The following is a 12,792-nucleotide window of genomic DNA, read 5'->3' on the forward strand; positions in this document are numbered from 1 at the left end:
ACTGTTCAGTCACTTGAACACTGGAGCATTACTGAAGCCCTGAAAAGGATTGGACAGGTGGAAAAAAGCTCATGAAACCTAACTATTAACACAATGGCCTTTCCTGAACCTGTTCTGTATTCACTGGACTGTGCCTGACTTACATGTCTGTGGCCTTGTCAAATATTTGTTTTAAATTTCACTTCTTGCAAAATAATCTGTTAATGAAAGAGTCATAACCAAAGTCTTGATTCATTTTTGTACAGGTCATCTTTTAGACCTTTTACATGATTTTTATCAACATGGAATATTGCTTAGGAATCTTGAGGAGGTTTTAATTTACTTTCCTAAGACTTTTTAATATCATTTTTCATTTTGCCAGATACTTTTATAATATCACGATTATAGATGTAATTCTATAGTCATCAGTCTATATATTGTGTTTGCAGCAATATGATTTGAAATTGATACAAAATAAGGGCAATTTTGGTCATTCTAAATGTATTGTTATATATTTAAAATAATTTGCAAGGGGTTAGTGAACTACATTAATTATGAATATTGATATGCTTTTAGATTATTTTGAATATGTTTAATTAAAGGAATTCATCCAGAGTTAAATAATAGGAAGATTTCATATTAAAACATAATTATAGAAAGTTGTTTCTCTCTATAGCAGATACACTTCTATTATTTTTAAACACAGGAATTGAAAAGAAATGCAAATTTTAACCAAAGCCACGGTGAGATGTCTTTGAATGAAGGATAACAAAACACATATTCTCTGATGTAAAGTATGCAGTTATGTGGTAGAGTGATAAAACTGGAGAACAGCTAAAAATAATGATTTTAAGTATTCCCACTTTCCCCGTCCTGAGATAACAGAAAGAACCTCACAGCTAAACATACTATAGCCTATTTTTGGTATTTTTTGCTTGTATGTATATGTTTTTTTTAATGTACCCAATTCTTTGCCCAGTACTTGTGCTTCATTTTAAATCAGTGTACTCGACCCTATTGTATTGCTGTTACTGATTCTAAAGGTTGAAAAAAAAATTCACAAGTCATATAACCTAAGCAAGATAGATGAGCCAAACTAATTTTTTAACCAAGTTTTGTACCACCATGTTCCTGTGAGCTCCATCCCGATATCTGTATGGGCACATCTTTGACAAAACCTGTCTGGTTTTGCACTGTGTTTCTTTCACGGGATGATCATAGTATTTTTCACAATTTGGCACAAATCACACTCTTAAATCAAGCCTTCTAAGTTTTCCTACCCCAAGCAATAGGAACGTTGCTCATTCCCTCCTTTATGCCACCAAGCAATTAGATACATGCCTCTATTATTACATTTATCTTATTTCATAGCAATTATTTTGTATACAATATTTACCTGTTAATCAAAACCATAGCTTAATACAGTTCTCTCCTAGATGCCCATCTTAGAGCCAGGGTTAAATATTTCTTTTCTGAATGAAATAATCTTGTTTATATTTTATTTATACAACCATGATAAAAAATCTAACATGAAACGCAATCAAGCTTTATCATGAAAGTTTGTCATTCACTCATTCAGCATCTGCTATGTGGCAAGCATGTCTAGCTCTTCCTTAGTTTTGCAGAGACAGCATAGGAGAAACTGCGTGCGTTAACACATAGTAGACGCTCATTAGATATCAATGTATTTCCTTTTCTTCTTTCTTTCCTGCATTGTAGCCGTGTCTCACATGGGGTCAAATAACAGACTCGTTATTAAGTACTCTTACTCTTTAAATACATGAGGATTTATTAAACTTTTGGTTTCCTGCTTTTATAAATCAAAACTTTTTTTTGAAATTCAAAATTTCAAAAATATATATATTTTTTTTGCAAAAAATGTAAAGGTTTACAATTTTAAACACATTTTGTACCCAGTAAGTAATTTTATTTCCATTGTATGCATACAATAAATTAACAATATTTTCTGTGTAGACCAGGTTTTAAAATGTTTATTTATTTTTATTTTTATTTATTTATTTTTTTTTTGAGACAGAGTCTCGCTCTGTCGCCCAGGCTGGAGTGCAGTGGCCCGATCTCAGCTCACTGCCAGCTCCGTCTCCCTGGTTCATGCCATTGTCCTGCCTCAGCCTTCTGAGTAGCTGGGACTACAGGCGCCCACTACCACGCCCAGCTATTTTTTTTTTTTTTTTTGTATTTTTTGTAGAGACGGGGTTTCACGGTGTTAGCCAGGATGATCTCGATCTTCTGACTTCGTGATCCGCCTGTCTCAGCCTCCCAAAGTGCTGGGATTACAGGCGTGAGCCACTGCGCCCGTCATCAGGCCTGCTGAAGTGCAGTGGCGCGATCTGAGCTTACTGCAACCTCTGCCTCCCAGGTTCAAGTGATTCTCTGCAACCTCTGCCTTCCATGTTCAGATGATTCTCCTGCCTCAGCCTCCCAAGTAGCTGGGACCACATGCATACACTACCATGCCAGGCTAAATTTTGTATTTTTAGTAGAGACAGGGTTTCACCATCTTGGCCAGGCTGGTCTTCAACTCCTGACCTCAAAGAGTGATCTGTCCGACTCAGCCTCCCAAACTGCTGGGATTAAAGGCATGAGACACTGCACCTGGACTTTTTTTTCTTTTTTAACCTTTTATTTTAGGTTTAGGGGTACATGTGCAGCTTTGTTATACAGGTAAATTGCATGTTTCACAGGTTGGATGTACAGATTATTTCATCACCCAGGGAATATGCCTAATACGTGATAGGTAATTTTTTGATCCTCTTCCTCCTCTCAACCTCCACCCTCAAGTAGGCCCCAGTGTCTGTTCTTCCCCTTTTTGTGTCCATGTATTCTTGTTTAGCTTCCACTTATAAATGAGAACATGTGGTATTTGGTTTCCTGTTCCTGTATTAGTTTGCTTAGGATAATGGCTTCTAGCTCTGTCCATGTTGCTGCAAAGAACATGATCTCATTCTTTTTTATGGTTGCATAGTATTCCACGTTGTATATGTACTACATTTTGTTTAATCTGCATTGAGCATTTAGGTTTATTACACGTCTTTGCTATTTGTGAATAGAGGAGCACCATCTTTCTACCATCTTTTTTTTTCCTACCCTGACCTTTTTCACTAAAGAATTAGATATTTAGAGTCAAAGCACAGTGCTTAGTAAATAGTAGTTGACAGCTGTATTTATCAGTTAACATTATAACAAAAAATAGATATACTTTGCAAGGTAATCTTTAGTTCATTAAATTTCATTAAATTTCTGCTTTTATAATAATAACATTTCGTACAATTACTCATAGAAAAATATGTGTATCTGATTTCCATTTGAGGCTTTCATTTGAATCTATTATACTCATATATCTTTGGAAACATATGATGTCATGTCTCTCTCATAATTGATGTTCACATGGACCAGTCATTATTTTTGTTTTAGTCATTTTGGAGTGGAGAATAACTCCTTTATCTTTGAAGTTCTCCCTAAAACTCCTTACAGTAAAGTTGTCAGTTTCAACTTGTCACATATTCAAAGTCAGAGATCCTAAAAATAATCTACAGATACGGAAAAAATTCATCCACATATTTATTTGTATATCTTGTATATGTGCAGGTATGTGAGTCTAGACATACATATTTCCTCACCATTCCTCAAATTCTATTATGACTACTCAATTGCACCATTATTGGTAAGGTTTGTACTAAAAGTCATAACTACAGTCCAGACTATATCAAGATGAGTAGTGTGTGGCTGCATGATGATTTATATATAACATGTATGATGTGTGTGTGTGTGTGTGTGTGTGTAAAAGAGAGAGAGAAAATCAATGGACAAACATTCTAGCAGTATACATTGGATAGTTTTAAAATAGCTTTATTTTCTTTCTTTCTGCCCAGATATGGGGCAGAAATTGGGGAAATTAACCTGGCCCTAAGGTCTTGTAATTGGATATCACACATAAATATCCTCAAGCCTTACATCTTCTTTATATAATTGATGAAGGCATTCTAAGTACAATGTAAGTCTTTGTGCTAAGTATAATATAATGCAAATGCTTGACCAGATGATTTTGTAAGGGCAATATTCATTTTTGAAAATTAAACAACTGACATTTCATATGCCCAAAGGCTCTGGTACTGTACATATTATTGATTAAAGTGACATTTTAAAGTTACTATAGTGCAAAAGAGCTCATTAAAATAGAAAACTAATTTTTATGGCTTTTAATAGCTCAAAATTAGCCAGAACACTAACAGCGTAAATGTTTGACTGAAGCACCAGGTGGAAAATTTGTATCAATATTCAAATGTCCTCAAGTAAGATTTCATTTCATAGAGTACAATCTTGGGACCGTTTTCAAACTACACAGATCTATAAATGGCAAGCAAAACACCTGTATTAATCCTTGACTATGCTTTTATTTATTTTTTGGCAATAAATAGTCAACTTCTACACCTAGTCCTATATTTTACCATTTTCTAGAGACAGTAACAAGCCTCTAAATGCAGGTTTACATCCATTGGACACCTTTGCCCGATAAATTGAGCTTATTGGAATATCCATTTCCGGTCTTGTTTCTTTGGCTTAAATTACACCAGAATAGGAATCATTTCTGGTGATAGGAGTATTTAAACACCCATGTCCTACTGAAGATTCCATTTTGATACAGTGGAATTTATGCTGAATATAAGAAAAAGATGCCTTTAAAAGATCTTTCATTTCAAATTCTATGTCACACCTGTAGTAGGTATTCAACTTAAAGGGGATGAGTGGTTACTCTACTTTTATGGTACTTTTCAAGATAGTTACATCACTGACCATATTCAGACAGCGGAGATAGTAAAAATGCACCTGGACAAATGAAATTTGATTAAAATAAACATAACTGAGAAACAAACTATGTGTGGAAGTCAGTAAATTACACAGAATAGAAAACACTGATTTATTCATACCCAGATAACATGTCAGCTCCTATTTATGGCTGAGCACAGCATTTACATAGGTAAGAAATACGAATGATATTGCAGTGCAGAGGGATGCATTCTTGATATTCTTGAATATAGTTCTCCCATTTATAGCTTCACGTTAAGCTAATGATTTAGGCGTAAGTGTAGGGTTTCATTTTCAGTATAGCTAAGATTGACTTCAGGTTAATTTTCAGTGTTATATTTAAGTTTCAACTAAACAGTCATGCCAAGTGAAATTCCTTGGTCATTCTTAAAATGTCAAAGGCAGAAATTATGAGAAACAGAGGCTTACCATAAATACTATGCCAGAAGCTGAACTGTAATATGTCTTCTGAAAAAGAGAGAGAAAGACTATTGGTCATAAGAGTCAGCTGTCCTTACTACTCATTTGAGTGAACATATGTAGATCATTTGTCCTCTCTTTCATTCTCAGATCTGTCTTACACCACAATGTGCTTGCTCCATCTATCACATTAATCTCTGTAAGCTGTATGCACATGGATACACAAAAAATCAATGCAGGCTCAAGCTCAATAACTGTATGAAAAAGGCCTGACAATTAAGGTGATTTTTTTGTTTATTTTTATTCAGTTGTTTTAATGGAAATGTACAATTCAATATTTTGATGCCAATTTTATTTTATTTCTTATTTCCTGAAACAGGGCTGTACAGTAACATAGTTTCATTACGGTAATATGTAACGATTGTACCCAAATCACAATTGAAAAGCTTCCAAGTTATAAGCAAAGACTCTGTGAATGGGAAAGAGGAGAAATGTGTCAGCTGCATAAAACACAGACAAAATGTAAATAGTGTGAAACCTTCCAAAAGTTAACTTTGAAAAAGTTCTAAAAATTTCACACCAAAATCTCATCCCTTCAAACAGTTATATGCACACTCCTCTATTTACTCATATGATAAAAATGGAAACTTCACATATAGTGTTGCCGCAGGCTACAGTAAACACTGTAAGGCAGAAATACATGACCTCTGGCAGGGTGTATCACAATGACCCCATTAAACTCCTTTAAGGATTCTCCTTATGATCTCAGTTCATTAGTCCTTTAAATAGCATTTGCCATGACAAAAGAGAACACTTAGAAGGAAAGCCTTAAATCCTTCTCAGTCAAAGGCTCACTGAGCCAAGAACAAGCCCAGAAGTTATCAAAACAAAGCTTCACAAGTTTGGAATAAATTAGCTTGCTTGGGCACAAACTGAATAATGTGTCTGTGTTTTTTCAGTGCCTAAACATAATCTGTTTGCCTCAGGCTTTTTCTAAACCTAAAATCTCATGCTGTCAATGTTATCTCTAACCACACTCCTTTAAATGAAGGAATGTCACTGCTTCAGGTGACATGGTTCCTGCTAAGGGAAATTGCCCGAGGAAGAATGCAGGTGTATCTGCCATTCAAAAGCCTAAAAGTTGTGTTCGTTATTTAAAAATAAACTCGTTTAAACAACAGAACTAGTTATTACATTAATTTATTGTCAACACAACTAACTGCAGGCAGGCAGATATAATAACCTATGTGTAAACTACTAAGCAAGCTGAATAGAAAGGAATCTCTACTGTGAGTGACTTTCATGGCACGAACACAGGTACTCACTAAAGCCGTATTTCAGATTCCATTGTGTAGTTTCATTATTACTATACGGATAGCTCTGCACATAGCTTCCTATAATATGTCATCTATCTGTCGTTTTCACCTTAGCCCATTTTGATTCATTAATGTGTTGAGGGGATGTACTGCATGGCAGCCCCCTGATCCTCATCTGCAGGTGTTCATGATTTTGCAAAATCCCTTTCCCTTGATCTTGATGAGCATGTGATTTACATCTAACTGACAGAATATGGTAAAGACAGCAGGATGTCATCACTTCCATGATTATGTAAGACTGTCTTGTAATACAGTTGCTCTAGTCTGCTCTAGTCTTTTTCATCCAGATGAAGTAAGTGGCCATATTAGGGAAGTTCACATCTCAAGGAACTCCAGGTAAAATGTTTAGGAACTGTGGGTAGCTCTTAGGAGCTGAAGGGAATCAACAGAAACTTAGGACCACCCCCAGCTACAGCCATCAAGAAACCAGGACCTTTTGTGCTTGAACTGCAAAATAATGAATCTGACAAAGAGCTGAATGATCTTGGAAGTGGATCTTACCCATTTTAGCCTCCAGGTGAAAAACAAACAACCACATTAAAAATTGAACAAAGGACATGAACAGACACTTCTCAAAATAAGATATACATGCAGCCAAAAAACATGAAAAAAGCTCAACATCACAAATGATTAGATAAATGCAAATAAAAACCACAATGGGATACCATCTCACACCATTCAGAATGTCTATTATCAAAAAGTTAAAAAACAACAGATGCTGGTAAGGTGGTGGAGAAGAAGGAACACTTTTACACTGTTAGTGGGGATGCAAATTAGTTCAACTATTGTGGAAGACAGTGTGGCAACTCCTCAAAGACCTAGAGGCAGAAATACCATTTGACACGGCAATCCCATTACTGGGTATATATCCAAGGGAATATAAATCATTCTATTATAAAGATACATGCATGTGGATGTTCACCACAGCACTATTCACAATAGCAAAGACATGAAGTCAACCTAAATGACTATCAATGATAGACTGGATTAAAAAAATGTGGTAGGCCGGGTGCGGTGGCTCACGCCTATAATCCTAGCACTTTGGGAGGCTGAGGCTGGTGGATCCTGTGGTAAGGAGATCGAGACCATCCTGGCTAACCTGGTGAAACCCCGTCTCTACTAAAAATACAAAATATTAGCTGGGCGTGGTGTCAGATGCCTGTAATCCAGCTACTCAGGTGGCTGAGGCAGGAGAATGGTGTGAACCCAGGAGGCAGAACTTGCAGTGAGCTGAGATTGCGCCATTGCACTCCAGCCTGGGTGAGAGCGCGAGACTCCATCTCAAAAAAAAAAAAAAAAAAAAAGTGGTACATATATACTATGAAATATTATGCAGCCATGAAAAGGAATGAGATCATGTCCTTTGCAGGGACATATATGGAATTGGAAGTCATTATCCTCAGCAAATTAATGCAGAAACAGAAAATCAAATGCCGCGTGTCCTCACTTATAAGTGGGAGCTGAATGATGAGAACACATGGACACATGACAGGGAACAACACACACTCGGGCCTGTTGGAGGGTGTAGGGTAGGAGGGAGAGCATTAGGAAAAATAGCTAATGGATGCTGAGCTTAATACCTAAGGTGATGAGACGATATGCACAGCAAACCATCATGGTACACATTACCTATGTAACAAACTTGCACATCTGCACATGTACCCCTGAAGTTAAAATAAAAGTTGGAAATTAAACAAACAAACAAACAAACAAAAAACCAAAAGACATCGCCCAGCCCACACTCTGATTACAGCCTTGGGTGACCTATGAGCAAAAGACACAGCTAAGATGTACCCAGATTCCTGACCCATATAAAAATTGTGAAATAAAAATGCATATTGTTTCAAGCTGCTACACTCGTGACAATTTCTTATGTAGTAAAAGAAAACTAATACAATGTATATAAGATAAGATAGTATCATTTCTGACTATCAGTTACCTACTTCCATCTCCCTGGGTAAGGCTTTCTTCATTTCTTATTAGGAAAATTTGTTGTAGTCATTTTCTGGAAAACTTTACTTTCAATTCATGAATAGTTTCTAGAATAGTTTTCAAAGTTGTTTCTAGGGGAGACCTTTATCAAAACAATAAAAGACATACTTTGCCTTTGGAATTTCTGTCTTTTACTTACTCTCTTCTTTCTATCCTCTTCTATTCCCACTTAATCAGGTGAATTCCCCAGTCCTTTAATCTATTGTTTCTCCACCTCTCCTCCTGACAACGAATCTTTCAGATGCCTCACAACCCTTCTCATTCTAACAAGCCACTCTTAAGATTAATAGATCATAATAGCTTAATTCCATTTGTATTTGTACAGAGACTTACACAAACACACTGCCATCCCATGGTTATTAAGTGGACCAATATTGTAAATAATTGTTGAAGAGAAATTTCAGTATATAGAACAGGTAAAGCAAGGTTGATGGTAGATGGTGTTGTAGAAGGAGATGGAGAATGTGGGTAGGGGTTGACAGAAAACCCAGTACAATTCCAGCTCAACATCTGCTACACCCCTTAACACATGCAATGTCAGCCCAGCAGCATCAATGCGCAACCATAAGGTTTTGGTTAAGACAGTTTGAAAATCACGGCTTTAAACCAAAATAATTCTTCTCTGATGGGAATATATCTCAATAGTTCTCAAAAGAGATTGGTTTACAGTCTTAATGGAATCATGCCATTTTGCCAAAGTTTAAAATATATGACGTCAATTTACCCTCAAATTCTTAGTATTCTCAAATCACATATAAACCTACTGTACCAATTTCACAAACTTTATTTTCCTGCTAGCTCACCCTTGGGTAAAGTTGATTGGTTGAAACAAAAGTATTCATAGAATGTAGACTTTTTCATTTTTCCCACATCACAGTGAATGCACCTGGGGCCATCACTGATCCTTACTGTATTGGATCAGTAATTGACTTTTTTCCTTCCTGTAGCCTCTGATCTTCCACGTGCAAGCAAAACCTTATATCATAATCACTTGTAGAATGTTTTGTCAAATTCCTTATTGCATCCTTAAGAAACTGAGAGGAAAAAAATGCCTCTTAAAAAAAAAAAAAAGCAGTACATCTACATACTAAAAAATTTAAAAGAATATCCATCATAGTAGTGATCTTGAGAATCTTGGATAACTTGTATTTAACATTTATATAAGGTATGTGCATATTATTTCATTAACATAATTCATATCTCCATGTACACTTTCAGCAAAAGGATTTTAAAAGTCTTGTGTACTAATATTAATGCATCTGGGTACTACCAACAATAGCTACAATTGAGTGAATTCCTACTATAGGCCAAAGCATAGCTAAAAATTATGTATATATAGCAATTTCTGAAGAAAACATATAATGCAGTTATTAACTCCATCTAACAATTAGTAAACAAGCTAGAATGGGTGAGGAATCCTCAAAGCAGAGACAGCTAGTAAACTCTGGAGATGAAATAAAATCTCATCCCTCATTATCTCCAATGCCTGTGTTCCGAATCTTTCTGTCACTGGTTTGATTCTAGGATGGAATGAGGTTACAAAGAAAATAAAATGGATAATTATTTATAGTAACTGGTATTTGCACTATGATATTCTCATATCCATTCCTAGGTACTCTCTTGCCTTTAAGATAATCCCAAACTTTATAAAGTAGCAATATCAGCCGGGCACGGTGGCTCATGCCTATAACCCTAGCACTTTAGGAGGTTGAGGTGGGCGGATCACCAGAGCTCAGGAGTTCGAGACCAGCCTGGCCAACATGGTGAAACCCCGTCTCTACTAAAAATACAAATACTAGCCGGCTGTGGCAGTGTGCACCTGTAATCCCAGCTACTCAGGAGGCTGAGGCAGGAGAATCGCTTGAACCCAGGGGTCGGAGGTTGCAATGAGCCAAGATCATGCCACTTCACTACAGTCTGTGTGAAAGATCAAAACTCCGCCTCAAAAAACAAAAATGAAATTAAAGTGACAATTTCTCTCATATCTCCTTGTTTATACTTAGAACCGCTTATAAGACCTTTCCTTTCTATTCAAACCTTTATGTTGTCAAATACAGGTTTTCCTATTTTCTTGCCTCCATACATTCATGCCATTCAAAACATAATCACCTGAAATATGATCTCTCCATACATAGCTGTTTTCCAAGGACTACATCAAATCTTACCTACTCAGTGAAAACTTCTCTAACAATAAATGCAAGAAAATTGCCTGACATTGGGGTGGCACTGGTGCTCATAAAAACAAAGGTATTGGAGTTTCCATCTTAGTCACATGTGATTTCTTTCTCTTAATTCATAGAACAGTGGGTGTCAACATCACATATTTCGAATATATATTGCCTTATACTTTTAAAATCAAAATATGAGCATGTTTTATCTTTTCTACTACATTGTAGAGGAAAAGACTACTTGCTTCAGAGAGCAATAAATATAGTTTATTATATTAAGGTATTTAATAATTATTTTTTGATGAAAATTCTGAGATCTGTGATGAAACAAATTGTCATTTTTTTTTAAATGAGCATACAGTTATCACCTTATCATTTTAGGTTAATAATTCAGCATTTTATTTTTTCTCTACTAGCCTCCAGGCAGCTTTTCCCAATTTTGTGCTTGAGTCATAGCCACACAATCCAAGCATTAACATTGTATTAGGGTTATATTTTACATGTGATTTTTCTTGGTGCACTTCCATTTTTTAACATATTGTTACACTTTAAACATATGAAATGATAGAAATCAAGAATATATAATGTTTAAAGCCAATATTTTCAGATACCTAAAATTCGGTACCATTTCTCATTTACCTCTGTAACTGATAGTTCATTCATTCCGTGATTTATTCATTAAACATTTATTGCACTCCTATCATCCATCATACACTTTACAAGGTATTTCAGATGCAGGGATTTTAAGAGACCATCAATGTGGTGATCCAGATACATCAATAGACCATAAAAATATAAAATAATAATTATTCTACCAGAGATATTCACAAGGTGAAATAGAAGTACAAAGGAAGACATCCTTAAGTCAGCCTGGCAAGGCTTAGTCTCATTCAAGTGTTAACCCCAGATTTTGAGAAGAGGCTTCTTATGAATCTTAATCTGAATTCTGTCTTGGAGTTAAATAAGTTCTCATTCAAAGTACAGCTCTGAAATGCCAGGGCAAGCTGACATCAATAGCCTTTTTAGAACCTGAAAAATAACTGCTGGCTTGAAAATGTTAGGGGGATGGTAGGTAGGATTTGTGTCTTCTTTATACATTTATTCATTATAGTTTTCATATGCTTCTCATAATTCCTGAGTAAATGCTTTCATCAATTGCTTTCCCATGTTGTTGGTGATACCGCTTACTGGAAGTCATACACTAAGTGTATACATATGCTATCAGAAGGTGGTACTTAACCAATTTATTCTTATCATCAAGTATTAGACACTGACCCCATCAAAGTCCATGTCCCTACTGATATTTTGAGCATGATATCAGGTGGTAGTTAGTGAAAAAATAAGCTTATTATTGCTTCCAGCTATAACTTCTGTGGTCCAGTTAAAAACTCTTATGTAAGGCCATTTTCAATTGAATATATGGTTTGCAAAAAAAATCATTTGTGAGACAGTTGTTTCATTATGGACACATTTTTATTTTCAAATAAAGATTGCAAGTAGAAATATATTTTGTTCTCAGGTCAATTTTCCCAGGTCAATTTTCTATTAATCTATTAAACTAAATATAGTAGATAAATGTCAATAATAAAATAAATATTTGATCTCCTAGTTCCCAAATGATTTATGAAGAAGGGTAAGAAAGAAACTTAAAATTCCTGGTTCATAAGTCGAACTATGGCTACAGTTTTGAACATATGACATTCTTTTACCATCTTATTTCCTTTCTACATCTGCATTAATAATTTCAGAAAATATACTCACTACTGTAGCTCACACGACATCTCCTATCTCTCAAAGGATTTCCTGATGAAAATAATACCTATAGCAATCAGGTGAAGCTTATTTACAATCTAAAAAATCCTTACATATACCCACTCCTCCTATCCTCACAGCAACCCTATGCCTATGAGGTAGATAATGCTATTATCCCAAATTTTCATGTTAGGAATCCAGGGCACAAGAAGTTAAATAACTTACCCACAATCACACAGCTAGTAAGGGCAGAACTTGAATTTTGACTGAGGCAGTCCAGC

General features: G+C 35.6%; 1 protein-coding gene across 12 annotated transcripts in view; it reads right to left on the reverse strand.

The window, feature by feature from the left end:
• Positions 1-12,792, reverse strand: part of LOC105493874 (leucine rich repeat and Ig domain containing 2) — a 1,258,361-nt gene that overhangs the window by 706,423 nt on the left and 539,146 nt on the right. For 3 of the 12 annotated variants that reach the window (XM_071077895.1, XM_071077891.1, XM_071077894.1), the window contains one exon: positions 5,233-5,271. The exons of the other annotated variants lie outside the window; for them this stretch is intronic. The gene's annotated coding sequence lies outside the window, so the exon portion shown is untranslated. The remainder of the gene's footprint in view (positions 1-5,232; positions 5,272-12,792) is intronic. 12 annotated transcript variants of the gene reach the window in all.

The sequence above is a fragment of the Macaca nemestrina genome, chromosome 14 (genome assembly GCF_043159975.1).
Source record: "Macaca nemestrina isolate mMacNem1 chromosome 14, mMacNem.hap1, whole genome shotgun sequence".
In the NCBI taxonomy this organism is placed as follows: Eukaryota; Metazoa; Chordata; class Mammalia; order Primates; family Cercopithecidae; genus Macaca; species Macaca nemestrina.